The sequence below is a fragment of the Balaenoptera acutorostrata genome, chromosome 5, assembly GCF_949987535.1.
Source record: "Balaenoptera acutorostrata chromosome 5, mBalAcu1.1, whole genome shotgun sequence".
Lineage (NCBI taxonomy): Eukaryota > Metazoa > Chordata > Mammalia > Artiodactyla > Balaenopteridae > Balaenoptera > Balaenoptera acutorostrata.
Window position 1 is genome coordinate 25,837,719 of NC_080068.1, and position 26,768 is coordinate 25,864,486.

Below are 26,768 nucleotides of genomic sequence, written 5' to 3' on the forward strand. Positions count from 1 at the left end.
ACATAAATGCTGTTTCCAATTAAGTTTAGTGGTGCACTTTGTTCTATGATTTAACTGTGCTGGTATCATACCACTTCTTTAGGGATCTGCAAATCTGGTAAATATGAGTGCTTCTATTTTCAAGTAAATGAATTTTATGCAAACTCATTTCCACTGTCACATGATTAATTCCCCTTTACAATTATTATCTATTATACTTGCGGATAATAAGCAGAAAATGAAATGGAACTTTTCTTTCTGATGGAGCTAAATCCATTAGCGAAACTTCAAGCTGTGTAGCTAAAAGGTCACTTTACTTCATTGTAATATAAGTGTTCTTTGTTCTTAATTTTAGAATTCAATTGTAGAGTCAGCATTAAAAAAAAAAAAACTTCCCAATGATGCTCAGTAATGTTTGCTCTCCTTCACTGCAGGGCATTTTTTCCTCTTTAGGTTTTCAACTATTGCTCAAAGTTTAAAATGCATAGGTGTTTCTGTGGCCTTACTTATTTTTTTTTTAAGTTTTGTTTTCTTATTTACTTATTTATTTATCCATTTTATTTATTTATTTTTGGCTGTGTCGGGTCTTCGTTGCTGTGTGCGGGCTTCCTCTAGCTGCGGCGAGCAGGGGCTTCTCTTGTTGCGGAGCACGGGCTCCAGGCGTGTGGGCTTCAGTACTTGTGGCTCTCGGGCTCTAGAGTGCAGGCTCAGTAGTTGTGGTGCATGAGCTTTGTTGCTCCACAGCATGTGGGATCTTCGGACCAGGGCTCAAACCCACGTCTCCTGCATTGGCAGGCGGATTCTTAACCACTGCGCCACCAGGGAAGCCCAAGGCTTTAGTTACCTTTAACTTGAAATCTTGACAGCTTTTATGTTGGATAAAATGACTGAAACATTTCTGAAATATTTTTAAACTATATGAAAATGTCCTACCTGTTCCATAAAAACGGAGTTTAAACCTGACGTTGCAAATGAGACGCCAAATGCTCAAGATTAAAAGGCATCAATGTAAGTGCAGAAGTGTCCACCAGGGGGAGCCTCAGAAAAGACCCCAAGAGCCAGCTGCACGGGTATGGAAGTCCCTAGTCTACATGAAGGTCTAAAACCTGGAAGAAGAAAAAAAGCGAAGGAAAGCCTTGTGAAGAAAAGTCTGTGTGGAAGTTTTCTTTGGAGAAAGTTGCACCCTGTAATTAAAACCTAGTGAGGGCTTCCAATTCCCATGAATGTAATTTTTAGACCCTAGTGAGGGTGTCTTCAAGGGGGCTACTCCGAAAGTGTAATGCGTGACTACTGCAGGGTATGTGTGTTGGGCGTGGCCGGGGGGCGGGGCATAGCGGACAGGGTCTGACTTGTAAAGTCTACGGAGAGATGGAAGGAGTAACTGCTCTAGGAGCATAACCAGGTCATTACTAATACATTGGAATCCCCCTGGTTCTCTGAGTTCATCAGAACAAATCTGTGACTGTCTTCTGTGGATCAGATGTGGGAGAGCCAGCCGAGAGGGGTTGTTACTTCTCCTCAAGGGCAAAAAGGACAGGAAAGAGGCCATGTAGAAGGGCCCACCACAAAAACCACAGGCAGAGTGGGTTGTCCCAGCTGGATGGATGGAAACCTTTCCCCAAGTCATGGACATTGCTATCAGAGGGAAACTTCTAAAGAACCTACAGAAGCATCCATGCAAGAAAAAAAATCTTTTAACCACCCCTGCCAGGACAAGAAAGAACAAAGCAAGTTGTGATGTTATCACTCAAGAAAGAATGATCTCCATGACCATACACTCCCTCTCTCTTGCCCTGCTTTGCCTTTGGTAGGGTTGGAAGCAAGAGCTGCAGAGAGGTACAGAGGGAGGGGCCAGTGTGAAGATTGAAGGGGCTGATCAATTCCTGCAGGCAGGTGACCCACCAAAACTGTGCCGCAGCTGGAGAGGATCAAATAAAGATTGAGTGTGGACTAATATATTGGACTAGACAGCTTATTTTCTGAATCGAGACTGTATTTTTTGTGTAAAGTGACCCTATGACTTCCTGTTATCCAAGAGTAATGAACTTGTTGAAAGTTTCATCCGGTAATGGAGGAAAAACTTCTCCTACTGAATATATTTTACATGGACAGTGGAAAACAAAATCAAGTGTATTTTATGGTTACATTCTGGGAGTTGTACTTTTTCAGTTATGTATATTATTTATGGAATCCTACAATTTGTATCTGAGGGACCCTGATTATAGGTGTGTAGGAAAAATTTGATTTATAGAAATGTTTCTATATTAATGCCCAAAGAGTTATGGGTTTGCAGTCTTAGAATACAATATATCAAGGAAGCAGCACCTGTAAGGTGAAGATTCGATGTATTTACAGCACAACAGCTTTATAGTTAATGATAATGATAAGAGCTAACAATAATAGCTAATAGCTAAGCACTTCTTTGGTGCCAAACAACATCCTGAAAACTTTATAGTGGGAGCATGCACGAATGCTCTCGTCAACCCTATGAGGTAGGTAATGCTATTATCCCCATTACTCTTCTCTAAAGATAAGGTAACCAAGGCACAAAGGAGGTAACTGAGTAACTCACTCAAGGTCACTGAGTAAGTACTAAGTGACAGAGATGAAACTCTCAACCAATCTCAATGATAACCAAAGAGACACAGGAGTAAAGAAGATACCACACGTCCACTGCAGAACCCCTGCTCTAGCTGTAAGGCAAGCTCATATGCGGACAACTTCGTATCCAGCTCTAGTTCTCAAAAGCCTCCTTTACCCTCAATTACATTCATTGTCACCTACTATTTTATCTTGCCTGTGCAAGAGCAAGCGATGTTAGATCTAATACAGATACAAAAATGGCTTGCAGTTCAGATAACTGGGGATGTAAATTTCAGAAAAAGTGACTGAGACATTCATTTCAGACTCAGTTTGTTTCATTGCATCTAGAAATATTTATTGGATAGAGTAAATACTACTGATGGAGTTTTTTGACCAGAGTTTATGTCCCAAAATGAGAAACCTAGGAACCTGAGGTGACACAGTGAAGGTTCTCCCCTCTAACAAGCCACTTACCAGTTGGGGGAATTATAATACAAGTTGAAGGAAATCTAATACGAGTTGGGGAAATTATAATGCCGTGTTGCCACAGAGATGTTAAAAGAGTCCAAATGGATAGTGAAAGTGTAAGTGCTTAAAAGCTGTTCAGTGATAGATTTATAATCTATTATAGTAAAGTCAAAATATAAGAATCCTCAAACAATATTTTAAAGTAAGTTTTTATATACTTTTCTTAATCCCTTCTCCATCCCCCCCCCCAAAAAAGGCCACACCATTCAACAGTAATGCAACTTGGACAAAATACACCCTTAAGCACATAGAAAAACCATCTAAGGGAATACTCAATTCCCAATACATTTAATTTTCCAGTTTATAAAAGTTATACATGCTTTTTGAAAAATATGAAAATACTTTAGATTAATATAAAAAATGTAGAAATCATCTATAATTTTACCATTTGGATGCAAACACTATTAATATTTTATGCTCTTTTTTAAAATTAAGATCATATTATCGCTTATATGTGGAATCTAAAAAGAGGCTACAAATGAACTTATCTACAAAACAGAAATAGAGTTACAGATGTAGAAAATAAACTTACGGTTACCAGGGGGGTAAGGGAGGGGAGGGATAAATTGGAAGATTGGGATTGACACACACACACTACTATATATAAAATAGATAACTAATAAGTACCTACTGTATAGCACGGGGAACTCTACTCAATACTCTGTAATGACCTATATGGGAAAAGAATCTAAAAAAGAATAGATGTATGTATATGAATAACAGATTCACTTTGCTGTACACGTGAAACTAACACAACATTGTAAATCAACTATACCCCAATAAAAAATTTAAAATAAATAAATTAAAATTAAGATCATATTATAAATCATTTTGTCTGGAGCATTTTGGTTAACTTAACAGTTTGAGCATTTGTTTCTTCCAATATTCTTTCAAATCATACTTTTGACTATATATTTCCTATTGTACAGCAATACATATGTTCTTTATTCCCCTTTTCCTGATTCCATTTTTTTAATATTTTTTGTACATTTTTACCAAGGCAACCAGGACAGCAAATAAGCCCTCAAAAAGCTGAGCAGTTACTCCCTACAAAGTCAGAGAACTTACCCTCAAATCAATATTTTATGTACAAATATATTTTGGAGTCTCAGAAGCCTTTGAGAATGCTAGCCAGACTCTTTTTAAAATAAACTTTCTGGGACTTCCCTGGTGGTGCAGTGATTGAGAATCCGCCTGCCAATGCAGGGGACACGGGTTCGAGCCTTGATCCGGGAAGATCCCACATGCTGTGGAGCAACTAAGCCCATGCGCCACAACTACTGAGCCTGCGCTCTAGAGCCCACAAGCCACAACTACTGAAGCTCGCGCTCAGAGACTGTGCTCCACAACTAGAGAAGCCACCGCAATGAGAAGCCCACGCACCGCAACGAAGAGTAGCCCCCGCTTGCCGCAACTAGAGAAAGCCTGTGCGCAGCAACTAAGACCCAACACAGCCAAAAATTAATTAATTAATTAATTAATTTTAAAAAATAAACCTTCTGACTAAATAGTGCATATACTCTAACCCACCCACCGGGCTCTGGGGATCTTTCAGATGGATTAAAGGACCCTTCACCTTCTGAACCCCCATGTCCTTGCAGAACTGCCCGGGCAATAGTTAAACATTAACTACTTGTGAGTACCTCCAACACTGCACTGATTTTCTGCTACCCAATTAGCCACATTTGGCAAAAGAAAAGTGACCTTCATCTTGTGGCTCACTAGCGACTCAGACAGTGAAAGAGGCAAATGGGCCATCGGAGGTCACTGAGTTTACACCCCATTTCATATCTCAGGAAAACGAAAGACCATGAAGGTTAAGTGACTTGGCTGAAGTGACACAGAGCTGCCAGAGGAGCCAAACCCTGGCTGGCAGAACAATGCTGCTTTTACCTTTCCCGAAAGGAAGATGCCACCTCCAATTATTTTACACTGAAAGATCTCCTCGCTTTCTATTGTATTATATTTCCTCATCTGTGGGGAACAAATCTGGAGAGCAATTTACAAACTGATATATTACATCTGGTCTCTTCTTGAGACCAAAATGTTATGGGAACCCATAAGAAATCCTGGTTCTGTAATATTCAGGTAGCAACAACACAACTTCATGTGTTAATCACCACTGTATTTTATTTGAGAGACTGTATTCTTAAAGATTGAGAATAAAAGCTAAAACATCCTTCAATGTTTTTGGAAAGAGATATAAGCTAAGGATCACTATTAACACAGGTCACAGTTGAAGGGGAAACAGGTTGTGACTCTGGTCAGTGGTAGAGAAGCCCAAAGGTACAGCTTCGAAAGATATATCTCAAATGCCTCTCCAATGGCTGCAAAACTCTCTCCCTGGAACACTTAAATAGTGGAAGAACCAAGTCGTTCATACCAGTCACTACAGAGCAATATTTCCAGCAATGAGAGACTCATGGACTTGATGGCAAATGAGTGAATATTTTAAGTAGTGGTCTCAGTATTTCAAGCTTCTCTGTCAGCAGCGGAACAATAGCGAAAGCACTTTGAATATCAACATCCAAACAGAAAATCAAAGAAGTCATCAAAGGAAAATATCCTTCCTGAAATATAAGTGATAAGATCAATGTATAAATTAGTTGGAGAAAAGGCCAACCCAGAAGGTCCTGTCTTGTAGAAGAAATTCAATATGACATGAGATTAGTGTGTCAAAACTTAAAATACATATTAATGGTAAAGCAAATCTGATTGCCTCCATAACAATCCATCTACATTGTTTAATTTGGAAAATTTTTCTGTTATTGGTAAGCACTTCAGTATGAAGCAGTCATCTTGATCAAATGTTTTATAGATACATCATGCTGCACTCTACAGAATCCTAAAAAATGCTGTCATTCTAGACTGCACCAATTTTCAGCAAAACAGAGGGGTTACCTTTCTAGGAGCGAATATAGTATATGCTTTTTCCACTTAACATTCTGACAGAAAATCATTCTAAAATGTATTAAACTATACGAGGCCTTCCTTAAAAGTATATTGGGCATAATGTCATTTTCCTTGATGACCCAGAGTCATTATTGTGAATATTAATTATCACACTGGCCTGTAATAAAATCACGTCTGTGAGGCCCTCAGAAATGCATTCTTTCTGTGGCGCTTAGAATGACAGAATGTCAGCATTAAACAGGACTTGAGAGCTTGTCTAGATTTTTCAATTACAGATGAGGATACCAGTGACGCGAGAGGAGCAATATGACGTAATGGAGGAGACGTAAACAGTGACCTACCCCCGGTCTCCCACCTTCTCCAGAGTCCTTTCAAGTACCCCACACTGTACACCACAACCTGTGCCTTACATTAGTTTCTCTGTCCATTTTTCTGTTTTTTTTTTAAATTAATTTATTTTATTTATTTATTTTTCTTATTTTTGGCTGTGTTGGGTCTTCATTGTTGCACGCAGGCTTTCTCTAGTTGTAGCGAGGGGGGGCTACTCTTCATTGTGGTGCACAGGCTTTCTCATCGCGGTGGCTTCTCTTGTTGCGGAGCACGGGCTCTAGGCACGTGGGCTTCAGTAGTTGTGGCATGCGGGCTCAGTGGTTGTGGCTCGCGGGCTTAGTTGCTCCGCGGCATGTGGGATCTTCCCGGACCAGGGCTCGACCCGTGTCCCCTGCATTGGCAGGCGGATTCCCAACCACTGTGCCACCAGGGAAGCCCTGTCTGTTTTTTTTTAATAGCTTTTCTCTGCCCTTCCTGTTAGGTTCTACGCTCACCCTCCTCACCATTGCTGGTGATTTAATCTCCTCCAGCACCATGCCCTCTGATGGTGATTAGTGCGGTTCTGACACAGAGGGAGGGCATGGGGAGCCCATGGTCATCAAAGGTGACGACTGGAAGTCAGGATCTGGGGAGAACTCAGGTAAAATTCAGGAGTGTGATCTAAAACGTAGAGGGTAAACTAACCTGAACCACAATGAAGAGATCTAACCAAATGCTGGAGTCTAAGGTCCAGAGCCAAAGTGGAGAGGAGAGGCAGGAACCAAAAATGCCAAGAAAGAGGGAGGTCCAGCAAGGAGCAAGCCTTGGGAGGCAGAGCAGAGGAATATGAATGACAGGGATGTCTGCGCTGTCTTTTATCCCCCTTCCAGCATGATTACATTTTGAAAGTAAATACCGCGGGAGGGAGGGAGGGTGCCTGCTTCTTTTCACAGCCCCTCAATCAATCCCAACTTGAACCTGGCTTAAAAGACAACTCATGCCTTGGATGGTGAGACATGTGAGTCACGGAGATCTGAGTGAGTAACCTAATGGTCTTAACCCAGGAGAACAGGCATTGGGTATAAGGCATGGGAATGTGATGGTTCACAAGTCTTATTTGTTTACTTCCTGGGAACAGCTTTTCCTGCCCTTGTCCCGGAGCCTCTGAGGTTTCAGAGCAACTAAATTCCAGGTAGGTGAGGTGTTCTGCTTCGGTTTCCATGTCAATAAACAGATAAGGCAACAGCCCAGTGTAGTAAGTAGAGGGGGAAATGACAGTTTAAAAGCCAGCTGCATTGGAGCCTGTTCTAGCAGAAGGGTGAATTCTCACTTTCTGGAAGAATCGCCCTTTTGTCTTACATGAGATGCCTGAGGCTCCCCGGGGGGCAAATGACTTGTCCAGGTTGATACAATGGCAAGGCCATTGCCTGTGATTAAAAGCATCAAGTATTAGAGCCCTGTGCCCCCCGCCCCCCCCCCCCCCCGTGGTGGTCACAGGTCAGGTTAATATCACCTCAGAGAGGAAACGCTCCCCGATTGGTGGGCAGAGGAGCGTCTGTGGTACTTTCCTCCTCACTTTTTCCTGTAGTGGCCAAAGTAAGGTGTGCTTTGCTGTACTGTCTGGAAGACAAATTGGTATTCTCTGTAGGAACAGATAGGATGATTCATGCTGTGTGCTACATAATTAAGGTCTGTGAACTCAAAATGAGCAAACCAGGATGTTAGTAATCTTGGTAGAAGAGTAGCTTACGGGGGCAGCCATACCTCATTCTTTATTTGAATCCCTTTGAGGTGGGAGAGTTAAACTTCTCTGAGATAAGGGAACTTACCCAGAATAGAGTTCTTTTCAAGATTTTTCTCCCTTACCTCTTGATCTCTCATCTCTATCATGAAAAAAAAAAAAAATATATATATATATATGTGTGTGTGTGTGTGTGTGTGCATGAATTTTTTATTTTACAGCCAAGAAACTAGGTTTTCCTCTCACCTCTTGTGCTTTAAAATGTTTATTCAACCCGAACAATGATTGAGGCCCTACAACAAACTAGAGGACCAAGCACTTCAAAGCCACATATGAAGACAAGTCAACCCGAACAATGATTGAGGCTCAACAACAAACTAGAGGACCAAGCACTTCAAAGCCACATATGAAGACAAGGCGGATTTTGCTTTCCCAAAAGCCCACAGTCTAGCTGTACAGGCAGATGGAAGTCAGTTACATAGGTACTTACTTACCTGGCTGTGTCACTACGGCTAAAACTCCTAAATTCCATAATCCCGGTCTCTTCGAGTGTACAATGACAATACTAATACTTATCTTGCCAGTGGTTTCATATTTTTAAAGTCAATTGTATATACATCACTGAGGAGTGGGCTTGGTACCTATAGGGTACTTAATACCCAGCAGTAAGTGACAACACACACTAATGGGTATTCTAACCAAGGAATGACCATAACAAGTCAGAACCACAAGGTGACAGGAGACTACTCCTCCCACAAGCGGACATTTGTTACTTTATGGCTGCTCAACAAGCACACAGCCTTTCTTTGGCAACAACATCCAATTTCCTTGGACAAGCCCCCTGTCCCCTGTGCTCAGCCCATGTGTTTCTGATTGCGTGACATGGCAAGTAGCCTTTTCAAAGCCTCAGCAGAGTCTGTTAAAAAGGGAGCCCAAATACTAAATTATAGTGCACTAAAAAATGGAAAGAATTAGTGGGGCATTTTTTTTTCTGTCATTTCCTTTCTGAGATTGCACAGAAGCAAGAGGGAGGAGAGAGGGAAGGGCGGAAAGACAGGGCAGGAAGCTGGATCCGAGTTGTAAAAATGTCCAAGGGGCATTTTAAGGCAAGGATTGGCTAATATTCTACTATTAAATTGTTTGCATTTAAATGATGTTAAGTCCTTTCCATCTCCCCAAACCTGTTATTATTTGTCCTACACACAGAAGGTCTTGTGTGAGTGTTTCTGTTTGTTTTTCTGGAAAGTGAGGAAAGGGGTGAGCTCTGTATCTGTGTTGACACAGAGTGGAAGGGTAGCACGCAAGGATGGACACACGGATCTGCAAACTAAACCAACCCAGCTAAAGCAGAAGCTGAGAATGGCAGATGGCCAAGAGAATGTCAATTACACGGAGCAAACTTCAAAAAGCTGGATGGCAAGAGGGCATAGGCTAGGACATGGAGTAGTGATTCGAGCCCATTTTATCTACTTTTGAGGGAAGGATACCCAAGCTGATGCTGGGGTTTTATTTTCAGTCCTAATCAGGTTCATCTGAACTCTGATGCAATAGACAGTTTGAGTTCCTCGTTTAAATCCCTGCCCTGGTTCTGTACCAGGAGCAGATGATGGCCAAACCGTGGGGTGCCTATTTCGGAGGAGACGCAATAACTCAGCATCAACCAATTAGGTCAGGGGATTTCTACCACAATCACAGAAAAGCTGTGCAAAGTACTCTAAAATCACTCTTAGAGAATCTGGGTAAGGAGGCTATTTGAGATTGTATGCTTGTGGCAGAAAACCAAGCACGTGCAATGTACTATGGGCTCTCAAGAACATGCTCCCTACCTTTTGATGTGCACGTGAACCACCAGGAAATGCTGTTAAAATGCAGATTCTGATAGTTAGGTCTGAGGGAGAACCTGAGATTCTGCATTTCTTTTTAACCAGCTCCCAGACGATGCTAAGGCTGATGGTCTGGGGTCCATACTTGGAGCAGCAAGGCTAGATTCCCTCGTGAAATAACAAACAGTAGAGGACCCTGACAGGTATTAAATAAATTAACCTCATCATATATAGAATTCCCTGCAACTTGCAGTCATTATGGAAGAAAAAAGAGGGTAGTTACTGGAACCCTGCACTGTCTATCAGAGCACAGTGTCAGAGAAACTGGATTCCTACAGTAGACTTTTGTGCCTTTGGTAAGCCTCACATATTACCAAAAACTAGAGATCTGGGAAACTGCCATACCAAGAACTATGGAGAATTTATAGAAGGAAGCAATACTGATTTTCAGAGAAATAAACAATATAAAGAATAAAAGTGACAGTTGCTACTATTTGTTTAATGTTTACCATCTGTCAGGAACTGTTTTAAGTATTTTATCACTTCATTCTTAATATCACAGTAACACAATGGTATAGGAACAACTGTTATCTCTATTCTAGAGATAAGGAAGCTGAGACTCAGAGAGCGTAAGTTACCTGCCCAAGATCACACAGCTAATAATTAGCAGGATAGGTGTTTGAACACAGGCAGTCCTGCTCTACAGTCTACACATATAACCACTATGCTCTCTCCCTCTCCTGTTTCCATGGCTCCACCAAAACAGCTTTTCCAGTGGAGATGGATAATCTCCATGATGCAAGATGCAGTAGACATTTTTGTTCCTCTCAGCAACACTGGATGCTACGGACCTCACCTTCCTTCTCTAGTATTACCTTCTCCTGGTTTTCAGGGCATGGACTCTCCTGGTTCCTGTTCTATTTTTCCAGAATTCCTCTCAGTTGTCATTTTGGCATCCTTCTCCCATCTCTGCCTCAGCAGACGCTGCTTCCTCTGCCTGGGAAGCTTTGCCCCAACCCCTTCGCTTAGGAATCCCGATGCACCCTCCTGGGATCCAGAGCATGCTGTGGTCCTCAGGGCCCGGTGGGGCTGTCAGCCTCTAAACACTGTCCTCCAGGTAGTACCAGGTGTAGCTGAAGAGAATTCAACATACCCAAGTGGGGAGGACTGAAAAGAGAAGCTATAAAGAATCCAAACATCTGGCTGTAGGATGGCTACCCGCCATATCAAGCCGAAGAGGGGGGGTTGGGAGAGAAGGTAAGAGGTTGAACCTGCACAAGTTCCTTCAGCCACCAGGACTTTTCCGGGACACTTGGGCACACTGGGAAGGACAAACTGGAGGCTGACAAAATAGGGCAAAGATACCGTATTTAGAAAGCTAGTTCAGCAGCCCAAGTGAGACCCGTAAGCACATTTGTAAAGATAGCAGCTGTCAGGTGGGGGAGCAAGGGCATCCATGAAAGACTTTCTGGAGGGAGACTCTGAAAGGCTTGGTTACAATGCATTCTACCTCACGTATTTATTAGATACTAGCTAGTTGTAAACGGGTCTTTTACAGTTGACTTACATATAGTTTCCAGAGCCAACTTTAATAGGGTGAAGACCTTGAGGCTGGTTGAAAAAAAATATTCCTATGCTTCCGCCTACTGGCAGAAAGGACATCTATTTATTTTTTTCCTGTTCAGTGAGAGAAGAGAGTTCTTAGCTGTGGGTGACCTGTGTAGGACACGGAGGCAGGATTGTAGAGATGGCATGAATTGCAACCTCTGGTAGGTAAAGAAACTGATGCTCAGAGTTTCCTTGTCTTACAAGCAAAGTGCCACAGCTACAACCAGAACCCAGGACCTCCGCCAGCCAGGGGAGGGCTTTGTCCACAAAGGCACACGGGGTCGAAGTGCAGTTCCTGAACAGGACCCATGAGAATCTGCTCTTTACTTCCCTAGCCCTGCAGACTCCGTGCCCTCTGCCACCGACCAAGCGGGAGTTGCACCGCATCACCCCTCAGTCATTAAGGCAGGTCGCTGCTGGGGTCTCTGACTCCAGCATGTATGTGACTGGAGAAAAATAGTTATTGCTTTTTAAATGAGGATGTAGCTGAGGTTTACGGTAACTGACATAGAAAAAAAAGGGCAAATATTAGAGACAATTGGGGAAAAAGGTGAAAGAACTTACTGTCTGACTAGGTGAGGGATAAAGAGGAAAGAAGTATTTAAAAAAAAAAAAAAAAAAAAAAAGAACCCAAGACTTGGAGACTGGGAAGAAAGCTGGTACCAACCAAACTGGGGTCACAGGGGAAGGAAAGGCTTCCAGGGTCACAGGGAGAAAGACCATTAGCTCAGTCTGGGATAAATTAACTTTGACAAGAAGGCAGGATAGGCAATGTGGAGAGTTCCCGCTGATGTGTTATCTGGTGAAAAGATGTTTTATATCACCTAAGACAGTTTTATTTCCACTCTGAGTCAGAAGGATGACCTGAGCAGTTAGGGCAAGAAGGGAAAGGCCCGAAGAGGTGCACAAATTGCAGGGGTGCACAAATTGCAGTTTTGATCGTCTAAGCTGATACCTGGGAAACCTGAGCTCTCTCCCCACATATTCAGGCAGGAGAAGAGAGAAGACGGAGGGCTGGAAGGGGCTCTTTCTTCTCTTTCTGTGATGCATCAAAACCGATACCACACAAAGCTGACCACCGGGGGCCAGCAACCAGCCTGCTGCATCACAGCCCATGTCAGGTTTCCACACAGCTGCTCAGCCCGGGAGAGGCTTTCAAAGAGGCTGCCTGCAGAGGTTCGCCTGTGTAGGGAGGGGGGAGCACCTTCTTAAGCACTCAGAGCGCTGACACGGCTGGAGGGATGCTGGCAGTCTGCCAGGGGAGGGCTGCTGACGGGAAACATGGAGAAAGAGTTGTGGAGAGGAGAAAATCAAGAAGGGATAGGAGTCGGAGCTGAATTGAGGTTCGGATGTTAAGATCAACGCAGAGAAGAGGCGAAGAGGGGGAGCGTGTCGAGTTCCTTTAGTTCCCAGAAATGGAACTTCTGGGAAAGGCAGACTCACCATAGAGAATGACTGCAGAGAACTGAAGAGACACAAAGGCCTTGATGTTCATCAAAGGTCACCCACGCCTACCACCTCCCACAAACACACAGACCCACTGCCTCCACAGAGGAAGAAACAGCCAGGGAGGTCACATGACCCACTGGTGTCACACGGGCAGCTGTCAGTGGCAGAACAGGGTAGACACTCAGGATGACAGACACACGCTCCAAGGGACCTTCTTAACGTTCCACACGACATCATAAAATCTGTGATAGATGTGGTCACAGTAAATATAAACCCCCAAATTGTGGAGAGTCCTCGTAGGTATCTGACAAATGGTAAAACAAACTATACAGGTAGTAACAAGGACTGTCTGTGATGAAATATAAGATGGAATTGATATAACTTAAGTTCCATACAAAATAAAAAATGGAACTGAGAACCCCAAAATAGGTCCATCAGAAATGGTAGGGGGGCTTCCCTGGTGGCACAGTGGTTGAGAGTCTGCCTGCCAATGCAGGGGACACGGGTTCGAGCCCTGGTCTGGGAAGATCCCACATGCCGCGGAGCAACTAAGCCCGTGAGCCACAATTACTGAGCCTGCGCGTCTGGAGCCTGTGCCCCGCAACAAGAGAGGCCGCGACAGTGAGAGGCCCGCGCACCGCGATGAAGAGTGGCCCCCACTCGCCGCAACTAGAGAAAGCCCTCGCACAGAAACGGAGATCCAACACAGCCAAAAATAAATAAATAAATTTAAAAAAAAAAAATTAAAAAAAAAAAAAAAAAAAGAAATGGTAGGGTTCCCCACTATGGTGATCTCTAATGTCTGTTCTTGCAGAGATTCTTGTCTCATCTGTGGGCTCAGCCCCCTCCTTCCCCTTCTAGGTTCTGGCCCTGGCCCCCAGAGCCACAAGGAACGCCAAACAAGCAATTCGGAGACAAAAAGTCAATCTTGTTTCTAAGCCCTGTATTTGAGGCACAGTTGCCTGGGGCTGGGTTTGGCCTCACTGCCCAGTTCCTCTGCACCTGAGGCTCTGCTTCCTTGGCAGGTCCTGGACTCACATCCACGGTACCAACCATGACAGCCATATTTGCTCTTTTCAATCCTAAGCACTGGTCACAGCCTTTCATTCTGAATTCTCCACCCTCCCTGTCATCTCAAAACTCTGGACGAGCCCACAGCATGGCCTCATTCCTCTGTCTGAGCCTTCTTCACAACCTTGACCCCCAAATTCCAAGCCCAGCCTGTATATTCCGGTCACTTGTTGCCCCTTTTGCTTGTTGTGGCTTGATATTTAGACTGACTCTGCTCCGTCCTCTGGATTCATGGTATTTATCTGTCCTGCCCCCTTTTCTTTACACCCTCACTATCTTCCAGATTTCACCATCCTGGCCCAAATAAGACACTGACCACAATTTGCTTTTGGCAGCAGAAAATAAGGAAAGAAGAAGGATGAAAACTGAAAGTTAAGGAGGAAATAGGGCTTCTTTTAGAAACAGTTATTACTAATATACCTAAATATGAAGCCTAAAGTTAAGGAAATTATTCAACCTGTAGGAACTATTTGGGTAGGCTAGGTTGTGCTCCTGTTAACAAATTTCCCTGGGAATCTCAGTGGCTTAACGTAAGAAAGGTTCATTTCCTCCCTCTCTTATATATTCAGTGGGTGTTGGGAAGTGGGAAAGAATTGCTCTAGGTAGGAACTAGGGACCTAAAGGAGGTCTCAACTCCTTGAAGCTTCATCAGGACCAAGTCTCCTTCTTGACTTCCTGGCAGGTGAAGACAGACTAGAGGATCACAAGGGAGTTTTCACAGCCTCAGGCTGGAGCTGACACTATCAATTCTCATAGCTCATTATCCAGAGGTGCACATCTGCAAGGAGCTGAGAAGCCCAGCTTTTCCACGTGGCCCAAAGGCCAGGAGACCTGGAGGCTGAGAATCCTAGTAACATCCAGACCACAATGATTCCAGATGATGTGGCTCTGGAATTCCCCCAATTGTTATGTTAGCTGAAGGGCTAATGCACCTGAAGTCGTGACAATGCTTCTCATTTTTGGTTGACAATAAGCAAAGCCGTCTGCAATAAGTGTGATAAAAAGGAATGAATATGGACTAATTGAATGATGCAATGACAGTGCGTGTGTTAAAAGCTGAGAACCTAAGGTATCTGAGAATGGTTGTGAGGCTACAATTTTATTTCACTCTTGTGTGTTTCTGTTTCATTTTTGTGGCTTGAGGGGAATACTTTTTTTAATGTTAGTTTTGAATGTCTGCTTTGTATTTAATGAACCAAGATTAAAGTGGAGGATTTACCTCTCATTTTTATGGATAATTGCATATAATATTCAAAAGCATAAAACAGCAAGGATGTCTTGTTAAAAGCAACTTTTAATGCTTCAATACAGCAGTAGACTTGCAAATAGTAAAATCATATGTGTCTGTCTTATCAATATTGTGATTTAATTCTAGAGTATTGCCTGCACTTCTACACATATTTAATCTTGTAATCATAGTCCTTTACAGACAAACCCATGACAACTCAATACTCATATATTAATTACGGCCACTAGTTTACCTAGACGTGGCATTGAGATGCTTTAAACTCTTAGCACATAAACTGAACATTTTGCCAAGAGGACACTAAAAATAATGAGGAAAGAAAGCTACTGAATTACCCTTTATTATTGCTTGCTCTTCTTCCTCTTATTACGTGTTTAAAAAGCTTTGAGTTATTTATTTACATTTAATCCACGGACAAGGCTTTTACACACTTGAAAACCCTACAGAAGGATTAGGGCGGCTGTAATTCTGTCCATCAGATGTGCCTGGTCTGAGTAGTGTTCTGGGTATAGACTCTGTAGAGCCTCATCCACTCACATCAGATAAGCAGCAAGAAGTGCAAGTAATCAAATAGGTCTCCTATCATTTCCCAAAATGGGGGTTTATCAAGCAATGTTGTCTCTACTGAGATCACCACAGAAGTGAAGTGTTTCGGCAAGATCTAATCCTCAACACCAGAAGCCTGTCCTTTGAAAGACGTCTTCCGAAACCCTCCTCTGCTCCAGCCACGTGTCTCTTCCAAGCACGCCTAGCCCCCCACGAGAATGATAGCCCTGACCTGGTCCTCCCTTCTTCCGCCCTGAGGCTGCATGAGCACAACAAGGCAAGCAGCCTGTCTGTGGAATTTAAGATACTTCTTAATCCTGAAAGCTCATAAACGCCAGTATTGATTTTAAAAAATCATTCTCACCCCAGTTGATAAAACCTTTACTTTAGGTGCTGTCATTTTGGTGAAAACTACCTTTTTAATATCACCTGTTGTTCTCCAGGGAATAGTTGCCAAACCAGCATTATAAATTCCAGAGAAAAATATTTCATGAGACCATACTTAAATTTACAGAATACATATGTTACAGCTAAGCTCACTAATGATATAACTCACAAATATACAGGAGATGAGAACTTAAAATATTTTTTATCAGATCTGCTAGAAGACCAAAAATTAAAAATTAAAAAAATTCTCTACTCACTAATTTTTCTAGATATATGTTCTGGTGGGGAAGAATATAGTAGAGTACTGCTCAAAAAAGAGAACTGATGAAAATATACTTCCAAAACAGAAATCAATTCACAAAATTATTTCACTTGAATAGATACCATTTTATAAACAGAAAAACTGAAGGAGAAAAACTACATGACTTGTTCAAGTTTCTAAAGTTGATTTGTGAATGGAGCAAGTAAGAGAATGCTTTTCTCCTAACTTTAATTCAAATATCTAATTGGAGATTCTTATGGTACTGATCTTCTAAAGAGCTGAAAGACTGAAATGTTTTTTATGCACACACTGTATGAAAGATTCTAACTAAAGGATAAAAAATATTATTTTTTTCAAAAAAGTTTCTATGTACATTTCAAGTCTCCAGCATCCTGTCTAGATTTGTTTTTTCTCTCTCTTTTCTCTCTTTCTTGCTCTCTCTTTTTTTCTCCTTGAGATTCTCATGGGGGGAAAAAAGAGGAAAATAAGATTTCATGAGAGGACAGTTCTGACCTAGAAAGAAAAAAAAGATCTTTAACTCAGAGAAAAACTGAGACAGATCTTTAAAGGGGCGTGAGGGGGGAGGGATGTTACTGCATTGTTTTGCTTTATGTGGTTGTAAAGAAAAAGGTACCAAGGTTTTCGTTGCTTGAACAAGGAGAGGGATTTTCTTATGAGGCCCTGAAAGGTTTTATAGTTGAAAAGTAATATGAAAAATAATAACTTCTGCCACTGAATGATTGTTATAAGGCTCAACACCTTCAATAAAAAGATGCTTCTGTTCAATTTCCAGTCACATCAAATTCTCATTACAAGCAGCTAAATCCCATCTCTCCATGAACCAGACTGTATCAAAAGTAGCAGCTTTATGCATTAAGTTTTGTAACACACACTTACATCCCATATATCCCAGGTCACAAAGCAAATTCTAGGACATTTTCCCCTCAGTGAATGATAGGCTTGGATGCTAAGCTTCGATGAGACCAAGAGCCGGGAAACTCTGGTGACCAAGGTGCCCTCAAAAATAAGAAAGAAATTCTGTTGCTTTTTGGAAACAAAATTGTCCAGTTCCCAAGTGCTTGCATAAAATCTGTTTTTGTGCTGAAGAATAAAATATCAAGGATTGTTGAGAGTTTAATTCAGAATCCATGAGGAGGAAAATTAGAGCGGCATTAAGGTCAAAAAAAAAAAAAAAAAAACCCCTATGGTAGAAAACTGCAAAGCCTGCTTAATAATTTCCATGCTGTTCCCTCTTATGTTATTTGGAAATGTTCGATATTGCTACATTTCCTTCTAAGGTCTGGGGAAGAGAATAAAATGTCAAGGAGGTTAAAGTTCCCAGACGAACCATGGAAATCGGGAAAGGAAGGTGCAGACTCTAATGATGAATGCTAGGGTTCAGAGCACGAGCTCTAATTCAAAGCATAACTCTCCTTACCGGTACACAGGCCAACGGACTTGACCTTAGATGGCTTTGCCCTTTAAAGAAAGCTCTTTTTAGCAGTGAAGGGACCATCCAGTAGTCAGAGAGATGAATATCACTTTCAAAACAGAAAATATGTCAACTTATATGGCAGAACAAAAGCTGGCTATTGTCGATTTTTTAAGGCAGTAAAGCTGAAAATGAAAGGATTCAGGATACATTCAAGGATACGGGAATGGTATGTTTTCTTATTGGCAGCCATGTCCATTTTCATACTTAGAGTCTGTTGTTTGCTGTGCTGGGGAATGTTGGCTTCATTTTAAGACTTAAACCAAATCCAAGTAATTAACTAAATGGTACATGCTTATTTATATTGTTCATGAATAGATGCAAATGGTATTCCGGAAGAGGCTAATTGAAGAAGAATTAGGTGACAGAACTGGAAAAGAAACATCAACATTTGGCTATAAAATGGTTTGAAGATTAAAGAAATAAGGGTATTTAAGAGGCAAGAGCAGTGACAGTTATAGAAAATTATAATCCAGTTTATAGTTACATTGTAAAAGATATTTATCAACTCATATACATAGACCCATGGAATAGATTGCAAAAATGGCCATAATACTTTGCAGTGCCTCCAATCAATAAATGTAGTCTATTTGCTCATCGTCAAATTTGACCTGGTGTTTAACTTGCTTTGGCTAATACAAAGTGGCAGAAATGATATTTTCCCAGTTCTGAGAATAAACCCCTCTCTATCTCTCCCTCAGAACCTGCCACCTCCATTTGAACAAGCCCCAAGCCTGGCTGATCTAGCCTTCTACCCACTGAGGAAATCATTGTACAGCAATTGCCATTGCTCCAGCCAACAAAAAGCCAATCCTAGCGGCAGAGCCACCTAGCTGACCAGCAGCTCCCCGCAGATGCAGGAGTAACCCCAGTTAAATACCTAGCTGATTGCAGACCAAACTGCCACCCCACGGACTTATGAGCTAAATAAGCAGTGGTGATTTTAAGCCACAAAATTTTGTGGTGATCTGTCACACAACAGAAGATAGTGGATAGAATCCATATACTCTAAGGAGCTTCATAGAAATCTATTATTAACTTAATTTGCCAAACCATTGTTAAGGATGAACTATGCACCAGGCACAATGACAAAGCCCAGTAATAGTGCATTGAGGAGACAGAGCTCTCCGGTGCACAGTCCATTCTGGAGATGCCAGGAAGGCTTGCAGCACAGATACCCAAATGAGGACTTGAAATTTACTTATGAGTGGGCCAGGAGAAGTAAGGGGAAAGAGGTATTTCAGTCACAGGGAATGGTAAATGTACACAGAAGTTGAACAGGAAGGTATAAGCAGGAAGACACAGGAATTTACATTAGTAGAATGTGAAGTTTTAGTTAGGAAATGGCAAGAAATAAGACTAGAGAAGTTAATAGGAACCAGACCATGAAGGCCTTGGACGGTCTCATAAACACCTTGGATAGAGGTGTCTTGATATAGGCCTAGGACAGTAGTAGTTCTCAGACATGAAAGCATATAAAAATCATCTGGTGGTGGTGTTAAGAACAGAAATTTCTAGGGCTCGATCACCTATAAATTCTGATCCAGTAACTTGATAATGGACCCCAGACTTCGGGCTTCAATTTTTTTTTAATTTGCCTTTTTAATATATAAGCCAGGAGGGTCTGATGTAGGTTGTACATGGTCCACACTTTAAAAAATGTCACTAGGCAATGGGAGGTCTCCTGAAGTGATTTAAGAAAGAGAGTGACTCAGGCACTCTATATTATTTTCAGGTTGGCATTTAAGATTGATTTTTCTGGCTGAGGTTTGGTAGGGAACTGAAGGCACTCAGTGAAAGAGGCAAGGATAAGAAAATCTGAATTAGGACAGTAATAGTAAAAACTGGAGACCAATGTGTGAAATATTTAGGAGGTTAAATTGCCAGGAATTTTTGTTGATTGAAGAAATGCAAGTGGAGGGGAAAGGAAGGGTCAAGGATGACACCGGATTAAATTAGATTTGAAATATCTTAAAAATATCCAGAAAGCACTGGTTTGGAAGTTAAAGGTACACATTTAGGAGGTATCAGTGTATAGATGTAAACCAAACTATGGGAGTTGGGAGAGTTCTGGGGAGTTCCTGGGAGATTGACTGGAGTAAGAAGGGACCAGGCCAGTGGCAGAACCCAGAGGTACCAAAACACTTAAAGGACACATAAAAGATGAATAGCAGCTTAAGAGGCTGGGAAGAACTACTACAGAGTTAAGAGAAAAATGTGGCTACAATGACACTATAGTCCCAGTAGCCATAAAACAGCACTGCTCCAGGCAAACTACAGTGAGTGGTTGCCCTACTTAAAAATTAAGTGTCATTCAAAGTCTCTCGTGATCACTGTGATCTCGCTTCACTAGAATTTTGGGTGCAGAAGACTGAAGAGTGTGGTTTGAGTAGTTATCTTGAAGTAAACATGAGAAAACAGAATTCATACAACCCTTTTAAGAAAGCACAAAGTATACATAAAATTATAAATTAAAATGTACAAAAAAAGGACCTACTTATGAACTTCGGTGAACAACCTTGCAGAGTCTCTCTGTCCATAACTAATTTTAAATTAATAGGATTTTTGATTTAAATTATATATATACAGGAGAGCGATCAAGATGGCCAGAATAGGAGGATGTGAAACTCACTCCCCACACACAAATATATTAAAAATACGTCTACATGTGGAATAATTCTTACTGAAAACGAACTGGAAATTGGCTGAAAGATGCCTGTAAAATGAAGGCTGTAGGAAAGATGCACATGGAATCAGGTAGGAGGGGAAGAACAACAAAAACAAAAAAATCCCATTTAAAATTACATCAAAAAGAATAAATTCCCAGGTACTTTCAAGGAATAAACTTAACCAAGGAGGTGAAAGACCTATACTCTGAAAACTATAAAATACTGATGAAGGAAATTGAAGTTGACACAAAGAAATGGAAAGATATCCCATATTTTTGGATTGGAAGAATAATATTGTTAAAATGTCCATGTTACCCAAAGCAATCTACAGATGTAAACAATCCTTACCAAAATACCCAGGATATTTTTCACAGAACTAGAACAAATAATCCTAAAATTTATATGGAACCACAAAAGACCCTGAATTGCCCAACAATCTTGAGAAATATAAAAAAGCTGTAAGTACCATGTGCCCAACTTTAGACTATACTACAAAGCTGCAATAATCAAAACAGCATGGTACTGCACAAAAACAGACACATAGATCAATGGAACAGAATAGAGAGCCCAGAAATAAACCAATATACCTATGGTCAATTAATCTACAACAAAAGAGGCAAGAATATACAATGGAGAAAATACAGTCTCTTCAATAAATAGTGCTGGAAAAACCGAACAGCTCCACATAAAAGAATGAGATTAGAACACTTCCTCACAGCATGTACAAAAATAAACCCAAAATGGACTAAAGATCTAAATGTAAGACTGAAACCATAAAACTCCAATAAGAGAACATAGGTAGAACACTCTTTGACATAAATCACGCAATATTTCTTTGGATCTGCCACCCAAGGCAAAAGAAATAAAAGCAAAAATAAACAAATGGGAACTAATTAAACTTAAAAGCTTCTGCACAGCAAAGGAAACCATCGAGAAAACAAAAAGACAACCTAATGAATGGGAGAAAATATTTGCAAATGATATGACCATCAAGGGGTTAATATCTAAAATATATAAACAGCTCATACAACTTGGTATCAAAAAAAAAACAACCCAGTTAAAAATGGGCAGAAGACCTGAATAGATATTTTTCCAAGGAAGATATACAGATAACTAACAGGCACTTGAAAAGATGCTCACCATCACTAATTATTAGAGAAATGCAAATCAAAATAACAATGAGATATCACCTCACACTTATTCAGAATTGCTATAAGCAAAAAGTCTCCAAATAACAAATACTGGAGAGGATGTGGAGAAAAGGGAACCCTTGTACACTGTTAGTGGGAATATCAATTGGTGTAGCCACTATGTGAATAGTATAGAGGTTCCTCAAAAAACTAAAAATAGAGCTACCATATGATCCAGCAATTCCATTCCTTGGTATATATCCAAAGAAAATGAAAACACTAACTCAAAAAGATACACACACCCCAATGTTCATAGCAGCACTGTTTACAATAGCCAAGATATAGAAGTAACTCAAGTGTCCGTCAACAGACAAATGGATAAAGAAGATGCACGTGAGCACGCACATGTGTGTGTATAGTGGAATATTACTCTGCCATAAAAAAGAATGAAATTATGCTATTTGCTGAAGGTGGTTGGACCTACAGAGTATTATGCTCAATGAAATAAGTCAGACAGAGAAAGACGGATACTGTATGTTATAACTTATACGTGAAATCTAAAAAACTTAAAAAAGGAATGCGTATAGCAAAATAGAAACAGACTTACAGATATGGAAAACAAACTAGTGGATACCAGTGGAGAGAGGGAAGGGGGGAGGGCAAGATAGGGGTATGGGATTAAGGGATACAAACTACTATGTATAAAAGAAATAAGCAACAAGGTTATATCATACAGCACAGGGAATTATAGCCATTATTCTGTAATAACTTGATGCAAGAGGGAGGAGATATGGGGATATATGTATATGTACAGCTGATTCACTTTGTCATAAAGCAGAAACTAACACACTACTGTAAAGCAATTATATTCCAATAAAGATGTTAAAAAAAATACTGAATCACTATATTGTACACCTGAAACAAATATAATATTGTAAGTCAACTATATTTCAATTTTTCAAAAATGAAAAAATTATATATATACAGACCTATAATAATATATGTAATAAAAATGTGTCTTTTTCACAGAATATTGTCATTCTGCATGTAATAATCCATATCAGGGTTGGGAAACTTTTGCTGTAAAGGACCAATAGTAAATATTTTGGGCTTTGTGAGCCATATGGTCCCTGTTGCAGTTACTCAACTCTGTCCTTGCTCTGTAGCATGCAAGTAGCCTTAGATAATATGTAAATGTAAAAGCAAGGATGATCTGGCCCATAGGCTATAGTTTGCTGATCTATATCATAATTTTTAATGACTTCATATTGCTTATGGCTGTACCATAAATTATTTAACCAACCTTCAAGAACTGTATACCAAGGAGATTTTCAAATGTTTGAAAATGTATGTAGAAATATGTTAATACAGGCTTACACATCAGCTGGGGAAATTTGAAACAATGTAAATGTTCATCAAAGGGAGATTAATTAGATAATTTGTGGTATACATGATCATTTCTTTCAAAAATCCTAAATGATATAGTTAGAATACCAAGTATAATTTTATTTCTCTTCTGAATATCCTGCCCCTAATTTAGATCAGTTTCTTCAATTGCAGAGATCTGAATTATTCTTTTTTAACAACTTTATTGGAGTATAACTGCTTTATAATAGTTTGTTAGTTTCTGCTTTATAACAAAGTGAATCAGCTATACATATACATATTTTTTAAATCAATAATAATGTGAATGGTCATGTTACTTTGAGTTGACCATTACAGGAAGATAAATATGTATAAGACTATAATACAATATACAGTATTATTTAATCTACAGAACTTACTCAAATTTCTCCAACTGCCCCTCTAATGTTCTTTTTGGTTCAGGATCCAACCCAAAATCACACTTTGCCTTAAGTTGTCATGTTTCCCTTAGTCTCCTTTAATCTGGAACAGGTCCTCAGTCTTTCTTTGTTTTTCACAACCTTGACAATTTTCAAGAGTGTTGGTCAGGTGTTGTGATACCCCAGTACTAATGAGCCCATTCACTGCCCAAATCTTGGTTTCTAAACACCATGCTCCAATAAAAGAAAACTACTAGTCCTTGGAGAAACAGCTGATTGCAGGAATGGGACAGAAAAAGTGCAAGATGAGCCTAAAATATCTTGCGGTGCCAGAAAATATCAAAGTGTTTTAAAGAGAAATTCTAAAAAGATACAGGAGCCAACTTGAAGGGGGCTCCCAAAGGCCAAATCTGGGAAAACTGAACAACAAAAAAAATGATTGTGGCACATTATAAGCCATGGAATAAAATGAGTTCATTTGCCCATACTAATATAAATAATGAGTGAACAGATGAATGGATGAATAAATGAATAGAGTAAAATTTTCCTTAGTGTAAATTTCCAACTAGTATTTGGCAAACCCCACAGTAATAATTGTCTCAGGAAAGAATCTTCAAAGGATTCTAAAATTAGTGCTAACAGTGTTTTAAATAACAAGCTAACTAGATACTCTCCAATTATTTCTCCATAAGATCTTCATTAAATACAAAGAAATACAGTAACTTTGCAGTGGAGAAACCTGACAGACATCGCCTTCACCAAGTGATCAAAGTTACCATTTTCAGTAGCGGAACAAACCGACATCAAATCCCTTCTGATTTGATATGCTGAGAAGGTCACAACCTCACTTTGTGGCATCTTTGCCAAAAATGTAAAACCTGAACTTAAATATGAGGAAACCTCAGAGAAAATGTATCGATTGCCACAGCCTTGTCGACCTAGTATTAGACACACTAGGGTACACTCACATGTTACATGTACTTTCAGTTTGGCCTTGATTCAGTTCACAGAGGTGCACTGAAAGACTTTTAAGAAGAAAATGACAGGATGACAGCTGTGTCTCAAGCAGAGAGTAAGATATAAAACGAAGGGGGTGGAAATGAAAGCTGGGGAAGGCATCTATGCCTGATAGGAATCTGTCACATTATTTCAGGCACATGGTCATAATCTCAACTAGCATACTGGTATTAGAAATGCAGAAGAGGAGAGCAAGCCAAGAAATAATGGGAACAAAAATGAAAATTAATTTTCCACTCACTGAATGTGAAGGGACTGCAGAAGGAGGGAAAAGAAGGTCCCTATTACTAGACTTAGCACCTGGGTGTCTAGGCAGCAGGTGGGTCAATGGAAGGAGAGGTAAGGGAATTCCATTTGGGACAGATGTTTGAGGCATCACCAGGATATCCTAAAGAGAATGTCTAGCAGGTAGTAGGGAAGATCAGTCTGCAGTCCAGGAAGGAGATATAGCATGTACGAATGGGTGCATTTTCCACTAAGAAACTGAGTTTGAAGAGCACATGTACCTTGTGCGATGTCACGATGCCAGTAAGGGGCAGAACCAGTTTTTAAACCCAGTTCTTCCAAGTTCAGAAGTTTCTGTGGCCTATGCGAATTTTTGTGTATATCAAGACTCTCCAAAGGGTTCAAAAGAACTGCAAACGTCAGCAACTGTCAATCTCTAAGTGCACAATCAGGCTATGTGCAAAATTATAAGCCACTCGTTAAAAAATGTAAAGGAATAAGGGAAGTTCCCTTTTTGTCTGTGAGTCCCATTGGGCTTTACACAGAAGTAAAGACCACATTCGGAGCCTCCTAGGACTTTCAACGATCAGTTGATTGACTGTCAGAGCCTAGTCGACCTCAGACATCACCCACTCAAATGCTATAATGTTACAACTCAGGTTATCTAGTCCTGCACGTTCGAATATTTATACATAGGTTAGATGGAAAAGTTCCTGGTATATGCAACTGAATTCTTACCAGCTCTCCCCATCTGTTTTCTATTTGTTTGTTTTTAATTTTTATTGGAGTATAAGTGATTTACAATGTTGTGTTAGTTTTAGGTGTACAGCATGGTGAATCAGTTATACATATACATGTATCCACTCTTTTTTTTTATTTTTAGATTCTTTTCCCATATAGGCCATTACAGAGTCCCCACCTGTTTTAAGAGCAGACAGGAGCTAGAGTTTTAGGTTTCAGTGCTCTGTATTAGCTGGCAGAAGTGTTGCATCCTGAATATCTACATTGAAGAAAAGTCTCATTCCCTGAATATATTTGAATCTACAAGGAGCAATATAACCGAGGTCAGCTCTGAGGGTGGGCAGGAGACCCACCACTCAACCCGTTGGAGTCTAGGGCATCACTTAGCCTTGACAGAAATGAGGACCCAGGCAGAGGTCGCTGATCACTCACTACAACTGTTCCAGCAGCTCCGTCCCGGTGGTGGGAGAGGTGGTGTTTAGCCCAGAATCCCACCCTCCCACTGCTCACCCCTCACCCACACCTTACACTCCCACCCCCCCCCACCCCCCCGCCCATCACCCTTCCGTTACAGGCAGGTGATGAGACGAAACGAAGCAGAGTGTCTCCCTTCCTCTTCGCAGAAAGGGTAGCATGACCGAGAAAAAGCTTTCATTATAACTGATACTTTATAAGGTTGAATGACTATATTGCTGAAATCAGTGTTTATTCTCATTAAATACTTTTTTCTTATTCTGATACCTGTAATAACAATGAAATAAATATATACACGTGAGAAAAGTACACACAGAAAGGCATATCCCCTACATAAACACAGCTCTTCTCTTCAATTGCCACAGCCAAAGTAATCATATTCTTAAATCCTTCTCCAACCACAGTTCATTACATACTCTAAGAAAGGTTTTTCATTATTGCTGTTTATTTATTTATGTACCTGAAAAGGAATAAAAACCATTTCTAATTTGGGTACTCTCAAATCATACTCTACCTTCTTGCAATTAAAACACAAATTTACTTAAGACACTACTTGCCTAAAACAACCCTGTTTCCAAAATAGACACTCCATGAAATTTGTTAGTAACAGTTGAATGCTCAGGAGCAGAGCAAAGCTTCAATTAAAGGATTACACTTCTGGAACTAAAATGGAAGAGGCTGGAAGCTCAGCACCGAACCTTTCTGCTTTCATTGTCTCTGACTTTGGTTTTGATTATTCTTTTCCCTTTTCCTTTTCTATTTTTCTTTTTGCCATTGGGTAGAACTAGCAA

General features: G+C 40.6%; 1 protein-coding gene across 10 annotated transcripts in view; it reads right to left on the reverse strand.

Moving 5' to 3' along the window:
- The window catches only part of INPP4B (inositol polyphosphate-4-phosphatase type II B), a 779,792-nt gene that overhangs the window by 487,800 nt on the left and 265,224 nt on the right, over window positions 1-26,768 (reverse strand). The window lies entirely within an intron of this gene.